At 54.3% G+C, this 26,469-nt stretch overlaps 1 protein-coding gene across 5 annotated transcripts in view; it reads right to left on the minus strand.

Moving 5' to 3' along the window:
* Window positions 1-26,469, minus strand: part of NRTN (neurturin) — a 95,499-nt gene that overhangs the window by 63,475 nt on the left and 5,555 nt on the right. For 2 of the 5 annotated variants that reach the window (XM_039516081.1, XM_039516078.1), the window contains exon 1: window positions 24,554-25,625. The exons of 1 other annotated variant lie outside the window; for it this stretch is intronic. The gene's annotated coding sequence lies outside the window, so the exon portion shown is untranslated. Of the gene's footprint in view, window positions 1-24,553; window positions 25,626-25,998; window positions 26,165-26,290; window positions 26,347-26,469 lie in introns of those variants that run through there. 2 more of the 5 variants (XM_039516080.1, XM_039516079.1) reach the window with 2 other exon arrangements.

The following is a 26,469-nucleotide window of genomic DNA, read 5'->3' on the forward strand; positions in this document are numbered from 1 at the left end:
AAGGGGGATCAGGAGCTTAGAATCCTCCATCTGACTGTCCTGTGTCCAGCCCTGCTCTGGCATTCTCACTACCTTCAGTTGTCCAGCCCCTGGTCCAGAGATGAGCCGCAATGTTCTGCTTCCTAAACGCCTGCACCAGCAGGTTTCGCTCGGAAAGGCCGTTTCAGAGAGGAGGAAAGGCCAGCTGCAGTCTCCCAAAAGGGAACGTCTACCCAGCAGAGAGGGACACTGTGTTGACAAAACCAAAAGAGAACTTCAAAGCCACATACCTGACCTGCAGAAGCAAGAGTCCTTGCTCCCCAAGGGGAATCACTTTAAAGTCACTCCGCACTCTCGTCTCTGCAACCAGGCAGGGAATAGCTCAGAGAACCGGACAGGGGAGAGCAGAGAAAGCTTTCTTGACCCTCTAAACACACCCAATATACCCCTCTCCCGGCCACCCTGCTATTGTCCGCACTAGAGCTGCCAGACACCAGGCTTCTGTAATCCACTTAATTTCAGACCTGAACCTGAAACCACTTTGAGCTTGCGTGGCCTATTGGATCTAGACTGAGACTCTAGAAACCTGGGTTCTACTCCTACTGCTGGGTAATTATGAGCAAACTACTTGGCCACTCATTTCCCCCTGTAAAATGGGACACGTCTCTCCTCTGAAAAGCGCTTTGAGATCTACTGATGAAAAGAGGTGGTGTTATTTGAAATCCACCGGGAGACTATGCCCTGTCCCCCATGGCTAGCTATTTTCCTTAATAACCTTTTTATAAATTGCTGCAATTCCAAGCGCACTAAGTACACCGGGCCGCCTTTGACTGTGACCAGCTCTTCCAGCCTCCTCCAGTAGCTCAGCGAGCAGGAGCTTCCCTTTACAAAAGCCAGGGTGGTCTGGCCCGAAGATGGCGCAGGGTTGCACAGCCTCACTCTGTCCTAGGGCTCGCGCCAAGATTAGACTTATCACATCTAATTGCACCTGGCGTTTTCCTTGGCTCCTTCTCTGAAACTAGGCCCCCGACAAGCAACTTCCCTGCTCTTCAGGAAGCGTTACTAAATATCACAGGGAAACCAAAATTGTACTAGGCATTTCCAGGGCAAATGCAAAGAGCGTCCGATCTAAGTTTAGGCAGGACACAACGAGCGAGAGCAACAGTACTGGAGTTTGGGAGGGACAGAGCAGTTCTCCTTAGGGAACTGAACATGGGCCTTTCAGCACGACAGCAAAGGGCTCCACCACTGGAGCTAAAGAAGCAATTCAAACAGCTAGTAGCAGTAGTAGATCATTACCCTTTTATATGGACTAGCCACTAAAGGAGAATATGTCAAGGTTACTGAGTTATGGTATGTGTGCATCTCGATGGGACCATTTAAGCCATTGGGCCAGAGCCATTTCTTACACTGGTGTAAATCAGGTGTAAGATCAAGGAAGTTAGATGAGCTCAGAATCAGTCCCATCACTTTATTCCGTTGATGGTAAATCAACTCTCTTCTTGTAGGTAACAGGGCAGAAGTTACTGGCTTTAAGCACACTATGTGGGCTCTGTGCCAATTCTTGTCTCTTCCATCCTGGTTCCACACTGTCAGAGCTCCACTGACTTGTGGGAAGTGACTCCTGAGCATTTCCACCCCTGGGACTTCACACTTAGTTTCTTTCAGCGGAATAACATCTGGTCCTGATGATTTATGCTCCAGTTCCACAAGTTCATCGGCAGCCCCCACCACAGAGAATTCCCTCCCTGGCACGGTTACGCACCGAGATTTCCCAGCAACCGAGCCGGAGGGATTGCAAAAACCCTCCCCAACTTCCAGGAGAAAAATGGATGCAAAAAAGTCAATAAATTCTTGCACCTTTGCTGCCTCTCTAACATCCTCTGATTGCCCCATCTCAACTCCCGCTTCCTCCCCTAGTCCTGAAGACGAGTTCTGTGCAGCTCAAAAGTTTGTCCCTTCCACCAACAGAAGTTGTTCCAATAAAAAATATCACCTCACCCTCCTGGTCACCAGTCAATCGCCTACCCTACTATCTCCAGCTGTCTGCCCTGCCTCTTGGGGACAATCTCCCCTGTCTGGCTTCTTCACACACTGATTCAAGGGGAGAATAAACAATTAACATTCCACAGTGTTTTGCCCCCATGGGGTGAGTGATGGCCCAGGGTGTCAGGCAGGGGAGAATTGGGCCCAGACGATACTTGAATTTCTAACTAGTGAAACAAACAAATAAACCCTCCCTCCTTCTACCCCGCCACAGAGCAAGCTCCCTCCAGAGCCTTCATCCATCAGAAAGAAGCAGTTTTCCATTTGCAGGTCACTTTTCAAGCCCGGGTCCTACAGCACAGGTTCCCATCAAAAGTGTCTTGGGCCAGACACAAGGCCAGTCGTCCTGGTTCACTGCTGTGGGGGGATTGCGGCCTTTTCCCCACTAGGACTGCACATTACGACATAACAAAAGTGCCAGGACCCCTCCCCCCATACATTCAGCCCTCCTCCCTGATCCAGCCCTGGACCGAAAGAGGGTGATCGCCACCTCCTGCCAGCTGTTCCCAATCCCCCCGCTGAGAAGCTCGGCACTAGAGATTAATTCCTAATTTTTCCAAAACAGCTGCCTAAAATTGGGCTCCTCAACTCGCATTTAGACACCTAAATATGTGGCTGATTTACCAACTCAAGAGCTCCCATTGAGGCCTTTATTTAGGGGCGCCGGTGTGGATGTAGGGGCCTGACTTGCAATTTTTATTTTTTTTAAATCTGGGCCTTAACTCTTGGCAAAGCTGCAGAACCCAGACTAACACCGCTGCTACCAGCCTCCTAACGCCTGACCTGGAACATTGTTCAATCCCAGAGTTAAGTGCTATTTATGGCCGGGGCAGGTATTAACAAGCATGTGTTACAAAACAAACCAGAGATGCTTCCTGCAGAGACCAAGAGGTTTTTTCCATCGGTGCAGGAAATCCACTTCTGGGAGCGGTGGGTTGACGGAAGACGTCTTCCATTAACTGGCCATATCTACACTCTCAGGGCAGCATACCTAGTGTGCTCGGGGTGCAGGGGTGTATTTTTCACACCCCGAGTGCCATAGCTACAATCAACCTAACTTTTAAATGTAGACCAGACCAAAGATGGGAAACATGCAGATAGGACGATATATGTGGAGGGTTAAAGGCAGTACATTGGCCATCCTTCATGCTGGGGGGATTAGAGCTTGCACGCCACAAGGAAAGCAATTTGTAGCTCTGCCCTTTCCCTCCTAATCCTTTCTGCACAGGAGTTGCCGGCTCACGAAAGCTTCTGCCGAGGATTGAATTGTTCGGCTCTGCTCAGGGCAGAGGGAACCCGTTAGAGATTTGCAAATCCAATTTCTGCTAAACCCTTCCAGTGGATTCTGGCCTGAGCGCAGCCTGATATCATGTTAGCATTTACCGTCCTCGCTCCTGAAGCATCTTGAACCACTTAGAGCAACGCAAGAGCAAACAAATGCGAAATTCCTCCCAATGGGACAATGCCTTGAAGAGAGACAACGGCAACATGAAAGGTAGGCGAGAAATAGCTAACGAGGGTGGAGAGTCAGAAAAGTTTGGGGAGGAGGAGGTGGCAGTTAGGAAAGGATCGTGACCCCCGTGCACTGCCTACCTGCGGCCAGTCTGTGATGCATTCTGGAGTCTCTGCCCGGAACCACTCTGGATGAAGCTTTGCAAAAATCCTTTCCCTGAGCAATCACTCCCTCTCTCACATGACCTAGGAGCTGCTGGCAGCTGTCTACTGGATGTGCAGTTGACTGTAAAGAGACCTTCGGGCTGAAGTCTCTCCTGCTTGTTCTCAGCCTCAGGTATGAGGGGTCAAGTTTGATGATACCTTGGAGATGGACTTTTTAAACTCAGATCTATCCCACAGGTCCATGACTACAAACAACATAACGCAACCCCTCTATAGCAAAACCACGACCTTCGGTCTCAAAAGCAGGCGCTGCTACTGCTGCTTGAGCAAAAGAACCCACGTTTCTTACTACAAAGGCTCCAGCCGACTCGCATGCTTCTAGACACGGACTACCCACAAGAGGGAGACAAAGACTCATGGATGCCAGAATGGCTGGCTCAACCACGAGCCCCGCGTTGCCTTTACGCCCAATGACACCAACCGTGCAATGGAGCACGGCCATCCACAGTTTGCAGCCTCTGTGGCGCTCTCGCCCCTAGAGGGCGCCACAGGCACTTCAGCCCCAGTCGGGCACGGTTTCCAGTAGAACGTAACATCATGGGGGAGTCGCTGCCATTTAGCGACAAGCTCTGCTCATATGACAGCAGGCCTGCGTGCTGGGGCTCAAGGGACAGAGTTCTGATCCCGCTCCCAGCGAGTGTGTCTGATCTGCAACACCTGGCTTTATTCCACACGGGAACAGTACAGCTGATGTGAATCAGTCTTCTGGAGAATCGGCTTATTCGAGCGAGGTGTTGTCAGGGTATGTGCCCTCCTGATCAGTGTTACGTGAACTGAACCACTGCAGGTTCCAACGTGTTCCCAACAGTCTCCGTCCACAGCGTTCCTTATACGTCACCAAGCCATTCCCGAGTGCCATTAGCCTCGCTTCAGCAATTTCCAGATTACAAAACTAAAGTGCTCGTCTGCTCTGAAAAGTGACCTACAGCAACGGACTCATGGGGCTGGCGTAGGTGCCAAGTATTATTAGGATCCATAGTAATGATGATTACCATTCCCAGGACGTTTATTATCTCTCAGGGACTCCGGATCAAACACGTGCACTTTCCAGGTAAAGGGATGAGGTTTTTGTTCTAACTGCCAGCGCTGCCAATTCAGCCTGGGATCCAATTTCCTTCTGGTGTATCCTTCGTCACCTGCAATCAAGAGTCTGAGGGTCCATTTTTGGCCCTTAATGACACCTGTGCAGTCGCCAGTGAGTCTGCACAGGTGTAGTTGATCGACTGGAATATAGGCTCTAAGGGACACATTTTTCAAGGTCCTCAGGAACCCTAAAGGGCAGAGAGGGGCCTACTTGGAATTCCCAAAGTCCCTCTGGGGCTTAGACACCTAGGTGCTTTTGAAAATCCCACTGGGCACCAATCTTTGGCAGGTGCCGAAATATCTTTAAAAGTCTGGCCCGACTAGGGTGACCAGACAGCAAGTGTGAAAAATGGGGACAGGGGGTGGGGGGTAATAGGAGCCTATATAAGAAAAAGCCCCAAATATCGGGACTGTGCCTATAAAATCGGGACATCTGGTCACCCTAGGCCCGACGTTCAAGCATTTCAGCACATACTGAGGCCAATGGGACTTAAGCACATGCTGAATCAAGGCATCAGTACGCGATGCGGAAGATGCTGCCTAAGGACACATAGGCTCCAGCTCGTTCTCTCTTAGCCTTGGTAGCTCGGCAGTGATACCAGCAGTGGAGAGGTCTTTGCGGTCAGTGCAGCAAGCAGATCGGACCTGGATGCACACAGCAGAGAGATCTGATAAATAAGAAGGGGCTATTTTTATACAGGCCCTTTTCAGAGCAGAGCTTTACTTAAAAGTGCTGGATCATACCGAGAAATGTGCCTTCACATCTGCTCCAAAACATGTTCCTTATGTGCTGCTGGCCTCTGTCTTAATTACACCCTCACTGCTCATATCAGAGCACTGTAACCTGTAAATATTCTCCTAGGCCCCAGTCCAGCAATGCTTAAGCCTGTCCCTGATTAGCAAAACACTTAAACACATGCTCAGCTTGAAGCATGTGCTCAGTTAAGTGCGTTGCTGAACAGGCTAAAGGGGGGGGGTCCCAAAATTTATCTTAGGGTGTTACACTGGTTCCCCAGCTCTGTGCCTTACGGATTCATTTTCACTGGGTGTACGGGCCACGTTTTTCCCAGCTGAATCGGAGTTGGTTGTTTTCTGCCCATGTTACTAATCTCTCTCTCTCTCCATCCTGCTCCTCCCAAATTACTATCATCTGCAAGCCTCATCGGCATGTTGTTTACTCCCTCTTCCAGATCATTCATAAGCTGCCTCCCCAGTGCCTTTAATACAGAGCTATTAACGGTTTGGCAACCAGGGCCGGCTTTAGCAAGCGCGAGGCCCAATTCGTACTCACCCGGGGCGCTCCGGGTCTTCGGCGGCTCTTCGGCAGCGGGTCCTTCACTCGCTCCGGGTCTTTGGTGGCACTCAAGGACCCGCCACCGAAATGCTGCCGAAGACCTGGAGTGCCGCCGGGTGAGTAAAAATTAAAAAGGTGCCAGTGCAGGGCCCTCTTAGGCACGGGGCCTGATTCCGGGGAATTGGGCGAATCAGCCTAAAGCCGGCCCTGTTGGCAACACACCGATGTGCGACGTGCCAGAGAGAGAGTAACTTACATAGGTGCAGGCATAACTGTGCTTGTATACAGAGTTTCATGTATACAGAGTTCCTTGTTTCAAGATTACACAACCCCTATAAACCCGATGCGTCAATAAACACAACAATAGCGGGCGGCTCTTTGCAGGCCCGTGTGAAAAGAGTTGGCAGGGTCTCATTGACAACCTAGCGAAAGCCATGATCATGTCTGCATCAGCAGCGGAAGGACCATGCAGGCTGAAGCCTTGTCAGACTGTTGGCGATCTCTCACGGGCCCGGCGTTACTAGAGCACCTAAAATGTCCAGCTAAGATTACAGGCCAATTGCGCTAGGTGCTGTACATACACACAGCGTCCCTGCTCAGCATTAGACAGCTGATGAAAGCAGAGACACAGAACTTCCTCAAGGTCACGCCGCAGGCAAGGGTAGAGCTGGGAACAGGAGCCGCGCTTCCTGCGATGCAGGGCTCTATCCACTGACCTACGCTACTTCTCAAGCTTAGGGGGCAGTTCACGCTGATGCTACCTGTGCTGCACCTGTTATCCAGCTAGAGAGAGACCTTCCCACTCCCCACATAGTCTTCAACCTCGCACCTTTCACCAGAGCAAACAATCAAAGCAGGGAATCAAGAGGACCTCCATGGCAATACTATGACGCCCGCCAGTTAAAACGACCCAGGATTTCTCTTCAGCCGCACAAGTACCAGAGGATTAAAGCTACGGTGACCAGATAGGGCCGGTGCAACCTATTAGGCGACCTAGGCGGTCACCTAGGGGGAACCACTCCCCGCCTCCTCCCCGAGCACGCCATCACTGCTTCACTTCTCCCGCCTCCCAGGCTTGCAGCTGATTGGCACCGCAAGCCTGGGAGGCGGGAGAAGTGAAGCGGCGACGGCGTGCTCAGGGAGGAGGCGGGGCAGGGGGGAGCTGGGGCGGGGAGCTGCCGCACGGCTCCCCGGGTTGAGTGGGGGGGAGCTGCCACTGGGGCGCCTCAGGGCAGTGGGGGATGTGCCTCAGGGCGGAGGAGGGGTGGGGAGCTGCTGCGGGGGAGGTGCCTCAGGGCGGGGTGGGAGCTGCCACAGGGCTCGGGAGGGTGGAGCAAAGTGAGCGGGGGTGGGGAGCTGCTGCACAGCTCCCCGGGGTGGGAGCTGCTGTGGCGGGGCTGCCTCAGGGCAGACGGGGGCGGAGCTGCCGCAGGGGGAGGGCGCCTCAGGGCAGAGTGGGAGGGAGCTGCTGCAGGGGGGGGGGGCGTTACCTCAGGGCAGGGGGGCAGGGAGCTGCCGCAGGGCTCGGGGGAGGGCGCAAGGTGGAAGTTTCGCCTAGGGCGCGAAACATCCTTGCACCGGCCCTGAGAGCAAGTCTGAAAAGTCCGGACTGGGGTGAGGGTGCAACAGGCGCCTGTATACGATAAAGCCCCACATATTGGGGCTGTCCCTAGAAAATCAGGACGTCTGGTCACCCAAGTGAAAGCTGCAAGGGAAAGGGGACAGACGCCTGAGGCTTTACCGAAGCTTTGCCCGGCACGCCAGGAGCACAGTCAGCCGCGGAAGGCCTTGGAGTGTCTAGAGAAAGATCTCCCGGGCGAGGGAAATAATTGTTACACATCAGAAACGTGCTTCCCTGCCCGGCCTCCCAGGAGCCTGCTGAGCCCGGAGAGGGACAACAAAAAGATGCCATCACAATCGCTGCAGCTAGCCCGCCTGGCTCTGTTTTTATCTTACGATGTCAGCAAGGTCCTTAGCCATCTGCCCACTTCCAGCCCCTGAGGAGTTCAATGTTGCATGCCCACCCCCCGCATCCTAAAATCACAAGTCAGGCCCCCACCATCATGAAAGTGGCTTAAAATAACTGGGTTTTTTTTAAAGCAATAACATTTGGGTTTTCTAACTGCCTGCTGGCTATGGAGCCCCTGGGTCACGTTTTCAAGCTTTTCCCTGCAACCGCAAGGGCGAGAAATGTACTTCTGTTGGGACGTGAAAGCGGAGTGTCCCACCTAATCACATGACTTCAGGCACTGAGGCTTTGAGAAGATACCAGACGTCAAAAGAGGCTGGGCATGCCAGCACCCCATTGGCCGACTCGGGTGCTTTAACGTTAGGCAGATGCTATAAATATTTGTACGACAGTAGCACCCAGAGGCCACCGGCTCTAACGGAAGCCCCATTATGCGAGATGTTACACAGACATCCCGTGAGAGGCAGTTCCTTTGCCCTGGCTGAGTTTACATGTACAAACGATATATATGAGCCGGAAGCAAGACAGTTAAAACCCACAGGGGAGAATGAACAGAACACATTTAGAGTCATTATTCTTGTCAGCTCTTTGGGGCAGGGACTGTATTTTACTTCCTAGCGTCCTTTCTGGTCTATGACTGGCGCTCCCAGGTGCTACCGTAAGTACAAAGAAACCCTACTACACAGGACTTACACAGCATTTTTCAGTAACTGATCTCAAAGTCCTTTACAAAGGGTGGGTAATATTTTCCCATGTTACAGAGGGGAAACTGAGGCCTGGAGAGATGAGATTTGCCAGGAGACCTTAGCCAGGGACATCTGGCAGGAGCAGAGACGTGGGAACAGAGGGGAATCTTGATACCAACTGCCTGACCACTGGATCTGTGCAAGCAAACCAGCAACATCTGGACCCCTGCCCGTCCCAGCTGTTCTAAATGCTCCTGTTGACGTGCCGCATGAGACGGACTGAACTCCCCTCTGATCCACCAAGCGGCCCTTTGCACAGAAACAGCAGGGCTCTGCACTAAGGGAACCTTTGCTGTCATCAACGTGCCTCGTTTTAAGCACTTCGGTGGGGGCTCCTCACGGGTTTGAAGGAGGGCTGCTACCTCTGAGATGCAGAAAAACTGGCCGTTGGCCACCTCCCCACCAACAGAAAGGGTCCTAGCGCCGACTGCAGCTAACTATTCCCCACACCTGGGGCCGCAGCCCTCCCTGCTTGCCAGGTCACCTAGACACACAGGAGCCCCCACATCCACCCCATCCAGGAGCCTCAGCTTTTGAGGGAGCCTCCTACTGTCCCCTCCTAGGAGCTTCTGACTCCCCCACCCAGCTCCTCACCCCTCCTCAGCAGATGGTGGACCCGGCACGCAGAGTGAGACCCAGATGCCGGCCAACTCCCAGCCACGCGACGTGTGCGGTAGTTCCCAGATCGCTCCACGGCCGCTTGCGCACGCAGCTCACAAGGAAACGTTGGCCCCAAGTGTAAAACAACCCCAACATGTTACATTTTTGGACCAGCAACTGGCAAGGCAGTACAAGAACCGGCCAGGCTGGTTGCAAACCGGCCAGGTGGCAACCCTGGGTTGAAGTTAGGCCCATGCTTGCCAATACGGCCCTCCGTGCATGCGGTTGAAATGACTTGCATCACATGTGAGTCTTATCAAATAAGCCCATCAGCATTGCTCAGACACATGTTAGAAGAGTGTTACAACACCTGCATATGGGTGTGCCACAGTCTGCCACTCAACAGGGGCATGCTATGAGAATTCAACCCCACCCTTAAGGTCTCCAACATGCCGCCCACATTGTGGGATTGAGCATCTCGTGGCAGAAGACCAAGATCCAGAATGGTGGAGCCGGGCTACCAGAACCCCCAGGGCAGGTGGGGTCGAGCGCCGTGGAGAGGATGGACCAGTTCGTCTACCTAGGCTGCAAGCGGTGTTCAAATGGTCACAGCAAACCGACGTTCTTCAACTAACAGATCTCGCCACCCCCTGCATGACGTCCACGTTTGGCGTATGGACGCAAGAACGTCTTTGCACCGGGATCTCCCAAACCTGTGTGCGACCTGTATTGCTATACGGGTCAGAAACCTGGCCCCCTCTTACAGGCATTGCACATGCGGCTAGAGGCATTCCATATGCGCGGTCAGCACCAATTCCTGAGCATAAAGTGGCTGGACTTTGTGCAAAATCTCAGCGCCTTGCAAAAAGCCGCTCTTCTTTTAGTCCCTCGTTATATTCGAAAGCAGAACTGCCTGGCGCCTGGCTGGACAAAAACACCCCAACGCACCACGCTCTCAAGTTCTCCATAAACGTGCGAAGGGGTCCCCGCTGTGACCCTACCTCGCACTGCTCACGGGGCCGTTCCCAGAGATCCGTGGATTGGCCCAGATCTGGGAACTTCACTGCACAACGCCTGGTGTGACGGCCTCAACTCGTGGTCAGTCCGGTGCGACGGTCCTTAGCGGACAGTGTGCGTTTCCTGGCTGCTCCCTTGATCCCAGTTTAGGGCAACCAAGCCAAAGCTTTGGGGCTGGAGTTCCATACTGCCCCCCCTACTGCAGGTCCCAAAGGCTGCTGACACCTGCCCTATGCGGCTGCCCCAGGGAAGTTCTCCCACGGCCCCCCAAGAGCCCATTTCCAGGGCCTGTTTGCAACCAGGGTGACGCACCGGGGCAGGACCAGTCCCCGTCTAGCCAACCCGATACCGAACACGTCTCATTACAGAACCAGGAGGATGGTTCAGACATTCAGCACTCAGAGAAATCCAACTTGATCCTCCCAAGAGCAGCGGGCTCCTTCTCGACAACAGGGCAGGAATAGGTTACCCCTGCCTGCCAGAATTGGCATTAGCAAGCGGCTCCGTTCTTGCACAGGCTACTTTCTCCAGCAAATGATTCTTTTTAAGCCCCTCCCTCAAGCTGCCACTCACTTAGGCCCCGCCCACATCCCTGGCACGAGGGTGTCATCCTCGCTGGGGCATAAGCTGTTTATGGCCTCTTGCGCTCCTTTGCCACACGCCATATCCTCTCTCTTGGCACCATCCCTTCCAGCCAGCCCTGCAAAGCTGCTAAGCCTCAAAAATGTGCTCTCACTAAGCAAGTGCCACTTAGCTAAGGCAGCAGCTGCCCTACTGAACTGGAGTCTAGCACTTACCTGGGGCTGACATTCAGGGAAGCTACTGAAGATATTCTGCCTGTCGCATGCGTGTGTAGGAGACAGTGCGTTGTGAACGTACACAAGATGCAGTGAGCCTGCTGTGCAGGTGGGGGTGCACGCACTGAGTTCCTTCTGGGAATGTTCTGCTTTATACCCTGGAAGGGGCTCCCATCATGGCCTGCTCTAAGGGGATTGTAATATTTGCTTATAGACATCGAAGGCTTTCTTGGAACACTGCAAGTATCAACTCCAGCACACACAGGCAGGACTTCACTTCCTCCTAGCCTCCTCCATGTTCCCCTAGCTTCCTCTGCACCCCCTACCCTGGTCAGTTACAACAACATAGAATCATAGAATCTCAGGGTGGGAAGGGACCTCAGGAGGTATCTAGTCCAACCCCCTGCTCAAAGCAGGACCAATCCCCAACTAAATCATCCCAGCCAGGGCTTTGCCAAGCCTGACCATACAACATACAACAACACTAAGGTAAAAATACAGCACCATCTACCGGTGGCGCCATCATCCGTCGGCTCAGCAGTCAACACTGATCTTGACAGTACGTCTACATGGCCCCCTTACCCCACGCTCTCACCCAGGTGTTTGTGTCAATCTCCCCTCCCCAGGGAGAGGTGCATTAAACCCAAGTTTACTGACTTGGCTATGGGGTGGGTTAGAAGCCAGGCTCTGCTTTAACTTAGACTGAACCCCCCCGCCACCTTGCAGTGAGGGCAAAGGCTAAATCATTCGAGTGCTGGTGGTCCTCCAATGCCCTTCCCATAATACCCCCTGATAAATTCTCCCCCCAACTGATTCAGAAAGAATCCTAGAGCGTCTCAGCCCGAAGAACCAGGGCTCTGTCCTCAGACACACATGGGCAAGTGCAGAGAGGGCACAGTAGCCGGGGTACGGCTTTGCCGTGGGGATGTTCACACCCAGGGGCTAAACTACCCTGGCTGCTCAGACCTGGAGGCCAACGGGCCCAGGCTAACAGGGCCAGACTCTCCATGGCCCGGCCCCTTGTGCAGCCATTCGCACTATTGCAAAGCAAGTGCAAAGGGGGTGTAAATGCTCCCGCCCCGACTGGGCAGCACGCTGCACTCGCGTTGCACGGATGTAAAGGACCACTCGAGACGCAGGGTCATGGAGAATTGGGCTGGGTTTGTGCACTGGTTTTGCAAACGTGAGTATGAATGGGACACAGTACAGACTCATAGACTTTAAGGTCAGAAGGGCCCATTATGATCATCTAGTCTGACCTCCTGCACAACGCCGGCCACAGAATCTCACCCAGCCACTCCTGGAACAAACCCCTAACCTGTGTCTGAGCTATTGAAGTCCTCAAATCGTGGTTTAAAGACCTCAAGGTGCAGAGAATCCTCCAGCAAGTGACCTGTGCCCCACACTGCAGAGGAAGGTGAAAAAACCTCCAGGGCCTCTGCCAATCTGCCCTGGAGGAAAATTTCCTTCCCAACCCCAAATATGACCATCAGCTAAACCCTGAGCATGTGGCAAGACTCACCAGCCAGCACCCAGGATCAATTGCCAAATTAATTGCCAGTATGTGTTGGGTACAGGCTGAGTCCTTCCAGTTGCCTCATCTCTGGTATAGCAGGGTAGTGTATTTTAACAGGAACTCAGTGTCAATCAACAGACCTCACCCTGCAGGGCAGGTGGAAACCAGAGGACAGCCGACACGCACTGGCACTGCAGCCCGGCAGCACCCTCAGAGGGGGTGCCCATGCTCCAGAGAGAGAGCCCTGCACCATTGCCAGGCCCTGTCAATCAGAGATCCCCTTTGCCTTTCTCCACCATTGCACAAGGACCCCTGGGAGAGGGCAGTGCCCCTCCTACGTCCCCGCCACATGTAGCTGGGTAGGAACTTTGATGCTTTTCGAAAGGTTATTTAAGATCCAGTGAGGCCCAAATATTCCTCTCTGAGCAGCGCAGCCGCAGTCTGCAGCTTGGCGTAGAGCAGACGTGGGCAAACTACGGCCCGTGGGACCGTCCTGGCCGGCCCCCCAGCTCCTGGCCCAGGAGGCTACCCCCGGCCCCTCTCCCACTGTCCCCCCTCCCCCACAGCCTCAGCTCGCTCGCTCCACTGCCGGCGCAATGCTCTGGGCAGCGGCGCTGTGAGCTCCCGGGGCAGCGCAGCTGCAGAGCCGGCCTGACCCGTCTCTGTGCTGCGCGGTGGTGACAGCGGCGTGGCCTGGCTCCAGCGCCGCCAGCCACCGGTGCTCCAGGCAGCCGGGTAAGGGGACAGGGAGCAGAGGGGGTTGGATAGAGGGCAGGGGAGTTCAGGGTGGTGGTCAGGGGGTGAGGGTGTGGATAGGGGTTGGGGGGGAATAGGGGATTGAATGGGGGCAGGGGTGCTGGGGGCAGTCAGGAAGGAGGGGGGGTGGGTGGGGCAGCGGGAGGCAAACGGGGCAGGGGTTCCGGGGACAGTCAGGGGACAGGGAGAAGGGGTGTTTGGATGGGGCAGGGCTCCCACGGGGCTGTCTGTAATGAGAGGAGGGGTTGGATGGGGTGGCGGGGATCCGGGGGCAGTCAGGGGACAGGAAGAAGGGGCGGTTGGATTGGGCAGGGGTCCCTGGGGGGCCATCAGGGAACAGGGGTGGGGTTGGATGGAGCAGGGGTCCTGGGGGGGGCAGATAGGAGGTGGGGGCTGGGCCATGACCTTCTCCCCTAACCGGCCCTCCATACAATTTACAAAACCCAATGCGGCCCTCAGGCCAAAAAGTTTGCCCGCCCCGGCATAGAGGGTGTATTCGGCCGTGACTTCAGGAGACGGTGCGAAAGCAGCATGTGCAACGGAGAGAGAATACACAGCAGCCCGGCTCTAAGACAAGCCAATGCTGGGTCCTCTGTCATCACCACCTGTCTATATGTATCGGGGGGCTGTGGAAATCCACCTCTTTTTGCTTCCCCCCCTACCCTCTGTCTATTGAGGGCCCATCCCTTACTGTGAGTTTACATGGCACCTAGGTGCTCTGATGGCAGCTGGGTCCTCCAACCCCTCCTGTAATAGAAATAACGACGGCAGAAATCATGGGGAGGCGGCAAATCCTCGCTCGCAACCTCCGGGACTGCGTAGACGCAGCCGGAAGCAGTGGTTCTGCGGCATTTGGAGGGAACTCAGCTCCGTGGATGTTCCCCGACCAAGGGTTGGGGCCTAAGAATTCTCCGTCTCGGCCTTAACTCGAGCAGAGCTCCTGCTCCACCGTCACGTGCGACTTCCATTGCAAAGAGGACGCCGTAAGGCTAGGAAAGGGCTTTGGGTACGTCCACGTGGCAGCTGCGTGGTGTGATTCCCAGCATGGGCGGATGTTCCCATGCTCGCGCTGCTCGAGCCAGCGCGCTAAAAATCGCAGCGGGAGGCGAGCTCATGCTAACTTGGTACGTTGACACATGCTGCCATTGCGCCTCCCAGCTGCCAGGTAGACATACTTTCCGCGCCTGATATGGAGAAATCCTCCCCTTTGCATTTCCCCAGTACCCACCCTCTCTAGGATCTAGCTTCAGGTTGACAGGGGAGTTCAAGTTCCTGGCAACACAGAGCAGAGGGATTAAAAGATGCACCCAAAACTCTGTGAGAAAACAAACGAGCAGGGTCTATTCTTCAGTCCTCATTAGAGCTTGTCGCCACTGGAGCTGCAGCCCAAGTAAAACAGCTCCCGTATTGTATAGGGCAGGCATAGAGGTCAACAGCCGGCAATAAATATCCTTTCCAACAAGCCTGAGGAGGCCACAACCAAGAACAACATTAGCAAAGGCAAAGAAGCCACCAAACACTGTGCAGAAGCTCAGTTCAAGCCCTTGCTCCCTTTCCAGACGGCGGGAACAGGAACGTCGCAGCCAGGCACGTCAGCCCAGTGGAAACGGATCTGGGAAAGGAGGGGTTGGTCTTCTCTCGGCCACTGAGCTGTTTAATTGAATTTGTTATATTTCCTGGGCTAGATTCTCAGTTGTAAATCTGCACCGCTCAATGATGGTAGCGTATGGAAAACTGTGCTAACATGACAAGCTTTCTCTTTAAGAGTTAGGACTTCTCGGGGCCTTCTGGCAGGCTAAGGGGCTCTGTAGGGAAGTGTGTGATCTGGGTCTTCTGCAGTCAGCCTGCAAAGACCCAGGCTAGAGCAAGGTGGGGTGAATTGTGCCTTATTGCTTTAAAGAGCAGCCTGCTTTGTCTCTGTCTGGTTTTGTTTCTTGGGGGTTAGGGTTCTGGGTTCGAATCAAATAAAATAGAGTCGCATCGCCACCTTCCAGATTGTTTTCATCTAACTTCGCTATGCAGATGCTGTGAAAATAGCAATGATGTACACCAGCTGAGACCTGGGGGCCCTTTCCTTTCCAGATCAGTGGTGGGAGAAGTTGGCTTGATCCATTTTCAAGCCAACTCTCAGACAAAATGAAATTGACATCTGAGCGAAGGGCCACCGCGAGGCCCCGGTAAATCTTGAAAATTATTACTATGTAAATTGCTGTCATCTGTAGGAGCTATGCAGCAATGCTCCACTGTGCTAGAAGCTGTACAAAGACAGAATGAAAGGACCCTAGGAAGCCCGGAATTTAAGTAGTGCCTGGTTCTTGGCCCGGCCCCCTCTGCACAGGAATGAATTTCACCCGCACTTTGAGTGCGATCGTTCGATTCATGCAGCACAGAGAGGGCAGGTTGGGGTGAGAGGAGCAGAGAAAGTGGAAGACGGGGCCAAATAGACTGAAAAATAGAGAATAGGGTGGAGCAAAGTGAAAGACAAAGATGGGGGGGAGGACAAGGAGACAGAGAGTGAAAATGTCTAATGAAAAAATAAATATCTTCTTGTGCCAACCTTGACTTTGTGGGATTCTTCTACCCCTTCCCCAGTCCTGCCAACCCCCAAGCGTCCACAACTCATAAGCTAGACACCCCCCCCCAAAAAAGCCCTGAGATTTTAAAGAATAATAATTGCTACTTTATTTTTATTCACCTTCTGGCTTTTGAGCCTCAGAGGTGCATGTTTCCAAGTTTTTCCCTGCATCATAAGGGCTAGAATCTTCCTTTTTTACAAAATTAAATCAGCCATCTGTTCAATCACAGGACTCCAGGAGCTGGGGCTTGAATGAAACCACTAAATATCATGAGACTCACAAAACAACCCTGCATGAATCAGCAACACCACTTCCTGTTAGCTAGACGAAGTCTTTTTAAAAAAAATAATCAGAGCCATCTTTAAGCCACTATTAAAAACCTTGTTCACGATTCCACACCCTGGAGTGAAACGTCAGTCATCAGTGAATTTCCAAATTTGAGCAGAGACAAGGAGAGCATCTTTTGCACTGATTGCTTAGCTACGCTCGCACTCGGAGATGAGGACAAGGCTGAGACATGTTATCATCTATATATTGCCCTAGTGCCTAGAAACCAGCCAGGCTGGGTCCCACCGCGCTGGATGCTGTACAAACATATAGAAAAGGACAGACGCTGCCCAGAATTGCTCATAATCTAGGGTTAGATTTTCAAAATCGCTCAGGGTGTATTTTTCAGGAGCTCAGTACCCAAAGATGAGGCCAGGGTTTCAGCTCCCAACATGCCAGGATCTACCCATTAGCACAACGGGCACCTTCTCCAGCGTAACAGAGGAACGTGGTGGACGAGGAACAGCCACAATGATTCATTATGTTTTGTTCAGGGCTGGGAAACCAGAGCCCTTCACTAGCCACCAATCCACTTTAAAATATATTCGGGCTCGCACCGTTTTCTCGGGCAAGCGTCACGAATAATCATCTCCACCGTGAGCTGCACATGTGGCCGGCCGTCTTTGCTAATTTTCCTCCCAGAAATCATTCTAAGCCTGGCAGCGATTTGGACCTGGGACCGTCTTTGTGCTCTGTGATTATACAGCACCTAGCGCGATGCGGGTCCAGGCCCAGGACAGGGTTCTTGGGTAATGCCACAAATAATAAATGATAATAATTAAGTGCAAATTCATGGATACTGTGGCCACAAGAAAATACAACATGGGTAGGCTTGGCAGAATTCTATTTTTTTTTTAAATTTCAACAGGTATCGAAGTTTATTGTTCAGCCTTTTTATATCTATTTAAATTTTCCACAATTGCACAAAATTTGCGGGGGGAGGACAATTATTTAATGGCAGCAGCCCCTGAGATTCAAAAAGTTAACACTTTATAAGCCGGTAAAACAACCCGCGTCAAAGTATACAAAGTAAATATCCTTAAAATCAACAAACCGTGCCCACTTTTCCTAGTCATTCGTCGGTCCATTTGTAACGAGCTGAATTCAAAACTCAAAATCTCTGGAATTTGCCTGCCTGCCGGCCATGTCGGTACCAGGACAGTAGCGAGATAACTTGGGTGCACCGACGTCTGCTGGTGAGGGAGACACGCTTTCGAGATACACAGAGCTCTTCTTTGGGGCGGGATTTTGACTGTAATTAGTTCTCAAACAGCATTTTTCCTGTAAATTTCAATGATTGCCAATGGAGGGGGGATGAAATTGATGTTGACCGACATTTCCTGATACAAATCTAATCCTTACAAGCCCAAACATGGGACTCCTTCATGTCAGGGCTAATCCGGCTCCCCTCTCTCCTGTCTCCTGCCTGGCACTAGCATATCAAAAGCCTCCAGCACCGCCTTGCAGAGAAGCAAGGAGGTCCCGCGTCTCGAAAACAGAGCCTGATTAATGACAGCAGCACTCCGAGGATTAAGTTTATTTAGATGAACGAGCTGAGCCCAGCATTGCTGCAAAGGGAGGAGAAGCCCTTGGCCAGATCTCCCCTGGCACCCTCCCCTGCGTGTGCAGCTTTAAAGCAGATTGGAGGGCTCAGAGCTGAGGGCCGCGTGCTGCCAGGCCACATGGGAACAGGCCGCAAGGGGACGCTTCCCAGCAGCAGGATTCGGCACATGTGCTTTGGGTTAGACAAGTAATGAAAGCCTGCAGCCACTGGAGGGGAACCAAAAAAAAACCAAAAACACAACCCAACACAACCGTTGTGGATCGCGCATCTGTAGCCCCAAATCCCTGTGTCAGAGACTTCGTCAACAGCGGAGTCCTACTATTTACCTCTTTCTTTCTCCTTGCCCCAGCCTCAACCCGCAGCATATGCCGGGTGAGACAGAAAGACTAACTATCCCTATGGTTTTTTTCCCCAAATTAATTATTTATCTCGCAGTCGCGTCTGGAAGGCCCCCCCGGGGGCCCGGTTGCGCTCGGCCCTGTACAGACCCGTAGGAGAGCCCCCAAAGCGTGCAAAATCCAAACAGGACCAGTCTCCGTTCGGCGTCTAGCCCTGATCTCAGCTGGGGCCCCTAAGCGCAGGTCGGAATCGGGAGAACAGCAATAGGCAATGAGGGCTTGCAGATTTAATGTCCTATCTCATGCGACCTTAGGGTGACCGGACAGCAAGTGTGAAAAATCCGGACGGGGGTGGGGGGTAATAGGAGCCTATATAAGAAAAAGACCCCAAAATCGGGACTGTCCCTATAAAATCGGGACATCTGGTCACCCTATGCGACCTTGACATTAAGTGTGAAATAGGTGCCCATCTGCGCTGGAATCCTTACGAGGCGGGGAGGATGCGGATGTGTGTCCTGGATGTATGTTTCAACTGAGCGTTTTGCTCAAAGAGAAGGGGGGAAACGGGACCTGTATTTCCAATCTGACCTTGGGGTAGCTGTTCACCGAGGCAGGCCAGAAGCACGACTGTGGGATGTATTCATGAGAGGGACTGAGATGCAGGGGCCCTTCCCTTTCATGGGGTAGGCAGAGAAACCCAAGTCAAGGGGGGCTTAAAGCTGGAGTCAACTTCCCAAGCAAGGATCTCTGCACCTGGGTATAATAGTCCTCCCATTCTTGGTCTGGCACAGGCACCGCGCGCCGAGCAGTCGGCGCGCCAGACTCTCTCCAGTACAGTGGTCCCCATCGCGGTGCCCACGGGCGCCATGGCGCCCGCCGGGGCATCTCTCTGTGCCCGAGTACTGGCCCGCGGACCAGCATCCGCCGAAATGCCGCCGAAAAGCGGCAACCTCCAGAGGCGTCGCCGCCGAAAAGCAGCGTCATCAAGAGCCGCCGAAATGCCGCTGCTTTTCGGCGGCGACACCTCTTGACGTCGTCGCTTCTCGGCGGCATTTCGGCGGAGGCTTGTCCGCCGGCCACGGTGGCTCGTTGCCCGGCGCCCACCAAACGAAAAAGGTTGGGGACCACCGCTCTAGTACGTACCCAGGCTCCCTGCTGGGCTCGTATTTGGGCAGCGAGCCGGCGTGCAGCCCGCCGCCGTCACAGCCTCACCGCTGTTGGCACCCAAGCTAGCTAGGCCAAAGCGAGCTGGGGAATGCAACACAGACAAACCCGTTAAGGCCCAACACTGAATGGAACAAGCACGGTTTCTAATCCAGAAGCAGAGAGACAGATGCCAAGACCAGAAGGAATCACCATGACGCTCAAGACCTCCTGCCTAACAACCCCCCCCAATAATTCCCAGAGCAGATCTCTTAGAAAAAAAACACCCAATCTGGAGCTAAAAACTGCCAGCGATGGAGACTCCACCGCAACCCTTGGTAAATTGCGCTCCCTGTTAAAAACGTGTGCCTTATTCCCAGTCTGAATTGGTCTAGCTTCAACTTCCAGCCGCTGGTTCGCCTTCCATCTTTCTTGGCTAGGTTGTACGACGAGGAAAGAAAGACGCATTTTTAATGAGGCTTTCACAGCGGCAGCTGTTTGAAAATCGCTCAGGGGGCTGGAAGGTTAGAGGCAGCCGGGGCAGGAGTGGATTGGCATCTGAGGAGGTCAAAAGAGCATGAGGAATGCTCTTTAGCAGGGGAGGCTGGAGCTGGTGACATCGGAAACAAGTTAATTTAGCCCACTGACAGCATCTGTGTTATACGTGCTGACAGGGGTCAGGATTCTCGGGGGCGGCTAGTGATTTGGGGGGTGCCTGGTCCGAGACACTGGAAGAGAACAGATTTGCAGAGGGGCTTGTAGCTCACTTTCTGAAAATCCGGCCCCTTTAAGAGGTCTCAGGTTGGGTACCCTGAAATCACTAGACTGGGGGGGGGAGGGGAGGTGGCCAACCTGTGGCTCCGGAGCCACATGCGGCTCTTAGAAGTTAATATGCGGCTCCTTGTATAGGCACTGACTCCGGGGCTGGAGCGACAGGCACCGACTTTCCAGTGTGCCAGGAGGGTGCTCACTGCTCAGCCCCTGGCTCTGCCCCCCTCCACTCCTTCCCGCCCCCTCCCCTGAGCCTGCTGTGCCCTTGCTCCTCCCCCACCCCCAGAGCCTCCTGCATGCCACGAAACAGCTGATCGGGAGGGAGGGGGAGGCGCTGATCGGCAGGGCTGCCAGTGAGCAGGAGGCACTGGGAGCGGGAGGTTGGGGGGAGCTGATGGGTCGGGGGTGGGGGCGCTGCTGACGTATTACTGTGGCTCTTCAGCAATGTCCATTGGTAAACTCTGGCTCCTTCTCAGGCTCAGGTTGGCCACCCCTGGACTAGACACTCCCAGCAACTTTGGCCAAAGCGTATAGGTAAAAGGAAGCGGGTTGTTGGTCACGTGCTTAGGGCCCTGGGCAGAAAGTCATGACTGGGGGTCTGTTCGCAGCTCTCCACAGACTTGCTAGACAACAAGCCGCTTCACTTCTCTGTGCCTCAGTTTCCACACCTTCAAAATGGGGATAACGTTTCCCACGCCTGCAGAGGATGTGGTGGGACACATCAACAAACACAATCCTGGGGTGATGAGCATCACAGAAAAGCCTATGAACATCCATAACCCGCTCCCCACTTCTATAACCCGTTCCGAGAATTAGGCAGGAAGCCCTGAGACCACAGTGCATGAAGACAGCAGGTCTGACCACACCTATATGCTGCAAGGCACTGTCCTACCCTTGCCAACTCCCTCCTGTCCTGCTCCCAACTCAGATCTGGGCTGGGAGTTACTGGCTCACGCCTCTCTGGAATCCCTCTGTTTTTCCTCTCCACATTGCGGAAACAGCTGGAGTAAACGCTTTGTAAAGCATTCCGCTGGCTAGCTAGAGAAGGGGGTACAGCTGAAACCGTTGGCTAGGATTTATTTTGTGTATTGTTGCAGCATCTAAGAGCCCATCATGGACCAGAACCCCACTGTGCTTGGTGCTATACAAATCCAGAAGAAAAAGACTCTCCCCACCCCAAAGACCTTACAAGGCTTTGGAACTGCCGATTGCCTAACCGAGTCCGCCAACGATCCAGTCCACATGTGGCACTCAAATCACTCAGGGGTAGTGAAGTATCGATTGAGGTGCACTGAGAGGTTTGGGGACAGATTTTCAGGTGGCGTAAGACGTCAGTGGAGCGATGCTGATTTACACCGGCTGAGCATATGGCCCTCAGACTTCAAACCCCCCCTGCTTTGGATCAACTATCCCCTTAAACTTTTCTCCTGAAATGCCAAACCCTGCAGGTCTCGTAAAGTCATCAGCTCTGGCGCTCGCCCTGTGAGTCAGCCCCAGTGCCTAATGCCTATGGCATTTCCTAACTGTAAGCGTTAAGTAACCAAAGCGCCTGCCACTTGCAATCACCATCTGTGCTGCACACTACCTGTGGGAACGGGCATTAGCGCGGTTGTCATTCCATCTCCTGGAACCTACTCCTTGCTTAGCAAGGGAGTGTTGCTGTATTAGGACGGTCAGGTTCGGCAGGGCCACGTGAAAGAAATATAATAAAACCAGAGAGTCAAAAAAACCCTCTGACTCACATTGAGTTCAATCAATCAACCAGCCAATCCACCTGCCTGCAGTGGCGATGAACCAGCAGGGCGGAGTCTCTGTCCCAAGGGAAGGGAGGAAAAAGAGACAAATCACAGGTCAGACCTGTGGGCCATCCAGCCCAGTGTCCTGTCTTCCAACAGTGGCCAATGCCAGGTGCATCAGATGGAATGAACAGTAGCGGCAACTGAATGATCCATCCCCTGTCACCCACTCCCAGCTTCTGGCAAACAGAGGTTAGGGACTCTCAGAGTGTGGGGTTGCATCCATGCCCGTCCTGGCTAATCGCCATTGATGGACCTATTTCTCCATGAATTTATCTAGTTCTTTTTTAAACCCTCAAGTACCAGAGGGGTCGCCGTGTTCGTCTGGATCTGTTAAAAGCAGCCAAGAGTCCTGTGGCACCTTATAGACTAACAGACGTATTGGAGCATGAGCTTTCGTGGGTGAATACCCACTTCGTCGGATGGCCTTTTGGCCTTCACAACATCTCCTGGCAACACGTTCCACAGGTTGACTGTGCATCGTTTGAAGAAGTACTTGCTTTTGGTTGTTTTAAACCTGCTGCCTATTCATTAGTAAGGAATCACTGCAACCAGACTCCTTTAAAAGCTTCCACGGTTCACATTTTTAAACCTCCACCCAGCCCCAGCGATACTGGGAATTTTCCTTCCCTTCATGCAGAGGTAAAACTGACCTGACAGCCCCTGCTAAGCTCTCTGGATACAATGAGGAGAATTCAGAGGGGGCTTAGAACTGGCTAATAAACTTGCGAGAAGGTGACAGGTTTGTGAAGGCAGGCAAAGTGCAGAGGCAGATTCTTCCGTTTCTTAAAATAATATTTAGACAGGACACATTTCCCCCCCCCCCCCCAACACGAACAAACCTCGCCATGACCAGCTCTGGCTGTGTTTGTGTTTCGATGCAATGGGATTGCTTCATACTTCGAGACAAACTCCCCTGGCTAGACGGAAAGGACTTCTTGACACCAACCCAGCCGCGTGCACGGGGGTTTTCCGCCAGCTGGATGGGAAGCGGGATAAACCCACTTAATGAAATGACACAATCTCGATTTAGGGACGCGCTGCACCCCCTTGGCACTAACGAGACAAGGTGCCAGGCGAGGGAGAATCGACTCCATCGACTTCAGGGCGTGCCAGAGCCAGCCACAGATCAGGAGACTTGAAACATTCTCTAGCAAACTTCACTACAACAGAGTCCTTCATTCTGGACAGGCTCCAGCAGACAGATGGGAGCACGATCCCAAGTCCAAGCTCTGATCAGGCCACATTCTGTCCCCTGAGGATGCAGCGAGTGTAAATGAAAGGCCTGAATTTGACCCATTGACTTCAATACTGGTTTTGCCTGAGTAAGAGCTGCGGGATTTTGGCCCCCCAAGTTACAGGCCTGACTCTGCTGCCTTTGCTCACTTTGGTCCCTAGCGAGATACTGCTCAAAGTCCAGGAAGGGACAGAAGAACCTCGGAGTTAGGAACACCAGAGTTACGAACTGGCCAATCAACCTCACCGAGAACCAGAAGTACCCAACAGGCAGCAACAGAGACCAAAAAAATAAAGCGAACCCTGTACAGCAGTTTGTGCATTAACCTGCTAAACTCAGGGTTGTGAGTTCAGTCCTTGAGGGGCCATTTAGGGAACTGGGGTAAAAATCTGTCTGGGGATTGGTCCTGCTTTGAGCAGGGGGTTGGACTAGATGACCTCCTGAGGTCCATCCGAACCCTAATATGCTGTGTTAAATGTAAGCTACTCTAAAGGGAAAGCAGCATTTTTTCTTCTGCCCAGTAAAGTTTCAAAGCTGTATTAAGCCACTGTGCAGGTGTCAACTTTTGAAAGAACCATCCTAACGTTGGGTTCAGAGCTACGAACAAGCTCCAGTCCCAAGGTGTCCCTTGCTCTGAGGTTCTGCTGGAACGGGACTCCTGGAGCCGGAGTCGAGGGGGCAGACTCCGGCCCATCGCCCCAGTCCAGCCCTCTTACAGGAACAAGTTGTGATTGTTTTGCTCCTGCTCTGCTAGGACCTAGCGAAGATTTGAGCAGGGACAACACCACATACCCATTTGTATTTTTAAAAATAACCCCCCTACGCCCCCCCCCAGGTATAAAAATGTGAAAAGCAGCCAGCAGTTCCCCCACCCCTGCCGCAGGGTCACTACCTGCCCTTACAGTGGCTAGTGACCCCAGGACAAATCCGCCCGTTTCCCCTTTCAATGAACCCAAACCATAAAACATGGTCTAGGCAACTGGAAATCTGATGTGACAAAGAGGCACCGGGGACACCACCTAAGCCAAGCGACCGGAGGGGGGTGGTTTATTTCAGGCATATGTAAAAGCAGCAGCAACCTCTGATTTACCAGCCGGCTCCCCAGGACACCCATAACCGAGGAAATTGGGCTAAGATTCCGTTGGCTTCTTTATGAGCTTTCAAAAGGGGAGGGGGGGGGGATGAGAAGCAGCCAATCAAACCTCGCCTGTCCAGGTGCTGACCCACCTGTGCTTGCCCGGGGGGGGGTTACCCCTCCAATCCGCCCCCCGCTGCCCCTGCAGACTGGAAGCAGCAGCCCAGGGAAGCGGGCTCTCCCTACCTTTAAGCCCGGCCAAATCCAGACTCCTCAATTGCGTCTCCTGGTGAGTCCCAAGGGAGAGGAATCTCTCCGCTCCCGAGCCATGAAGAGCAGGGTCAGGTGCCCCGGGTCCGCGCCCTCCATGGAGGGAGCCAGGCAGCGCAAGGACGAGTCCCCACCCGGCCGGTGAACGCCTCACGCCAGGCTGGAGCAGCGGGCAGGCTCCGGCTCCAGCGCATCCTCACCGGGAAGTCCCATGGCGGCCCCGTCCGGGCTCCAAGTATCCAACCGGCGTCAGGGGCATATCGCAGCCGCCCGCCTCCCGCTCCGGACTAGGGTCGGGCTGGTTGGGAGAGGAGCCCCCGGAACCCTGCACCCCAAACACCGCGCACGTGGCTGGGAGCCGGCTGCTCCTCCCTGCCCGCCCAGCCGGAGTCCCGGAGGGTGGCAGGCGGCTCTCCGGTGCCCGGGGCTGCCCCGCGGCTCCAACTCGCCCCTCTGCAGCCCGCGGCCGCTTGGCTGAAGGGATCCCCGCGGGAGGAGAGCGCAGGCAGCAGCTCTGACCCCTCGTCCCCCGGTGATGCCCCAGGGATCGGCTTAGCTCTGCCCGGATTCCTCGGCCCTTCCCTGCCTAGGAGCGGGGCAGCTGCGCTACCCTCCGCCCGGCAAGTCCCCTCCGGAGCCCAACAGCGGCGGGCGATCCCCGAGCGCCTCCTCCTCGGGCTCCCACTTCCAGCTCCAATTCCTGCTGCGGGCAGATCCTGCTCAGTCCCGGGCGGTCCCCGCAGCCCTCGCCTGCCCTTCGGCGCCCCGAGCGAGCAGGACCCTCCGAGTCCGGTGGTTGCGCTGGGCACGGAGCCGGAGGAGCGCGCCGGGGAAAGGTGCAGCTACTCTCGGGGCTCGGCAAAAGATGCGAAGGGAGGAGCCGCGCTGGGGCGGAGCCCGGCGCGAAGGAGGCAGCCGGGTGGCGGGTTCGGGGCGGGCTCCTCCCAGGCTCGGATTACCCGAGCTGCCAAATGGGTTACTGGAGCCCTGGCTGCGGGGCTGGAGGGCTCGGCGAGCCGGGCAGGGACAGAGACAGGCGAGGCGCTAACCGCGGGCGAGCTGGGGAACGGCCCCCGCTGGAGAGTCACGGGAATTATCTGCGAGCCGGGGGGGGGGCATTCATCGCTCTCAACCCGGCCGCCCCCTGCGCTGGCTCCAGCCTTTCCCCCGCTGCCGCGCCGTGCGCCCAGAGCGCTGCGCCCTGGAAAGCGCACAGAGCCCGAGCCAAAGCGCAGCAGAGCCCCGGGCCCCGGCACCTGTCTGGGGGCAGCTCCCAGCACGGGTCTGGGCAGCTCCGGCGCAAGGCTGGGACGCCGGGCAGAGGGGGGAAGCTTTGCTGAGCTCGTCCTGCCGAAACCGGCCCCGAAAACACGCGCTGGGCTGCGCCCGACCGCAGCTCCGAGCCGGAGCACGGTCCTCACCTTAATCTCCCAGCAAGGTGGATTAGCCGGCGGCCCACGCCCCTCGCCTCTGCCCTGGCCTGCCCCGCGGGTGCTTCCGGGCCAGGCGGGGGTGTCTCACTTCGGCCATCTGTTCCAAGGCTGGGAAGGGAGCGAGGACCCCCTCAGGGCAATGCAAAGATGTGAGAGGCCTTATGCAAACTCGGGGAGCTGAGGTCACCCCAGGCCTGCTCAGAGCGGCAGCCCTATTTCTCACCCGCTCATACCTGGCTCATCGACGTAAAAAACAATGCAGCCCCGTCCCTGCAACTACCTCTGATTTCCATGCAGACTTGGAGACAGTTTCTTGGAATAAAGGGGTTCTCCAACCTTCAGTGGGTCACAAGGTGGTTACAGGGGGGTTGACAGCCCTGATCCCCCATTAAACCCCCCCCCCCTTTTTAATTTATGATGGGGGTAGGGAGTCACATGCTGAGGCTTGCTGTGTGCCAG

The sequence above is a fragment of the Mauremys reevesii genome, linkage group 26, assembly GCF_016161935.1.
Source record: "Mauremys reevesii isolate NIE-2019 linkage group 26, ASM1616193v1, whole genome shotgun sequence".
NCBI lineage: Eukaryota > Metazoa > Chordata > Testudines > Geoemydidae > Mauremys > Mauremys reevesii.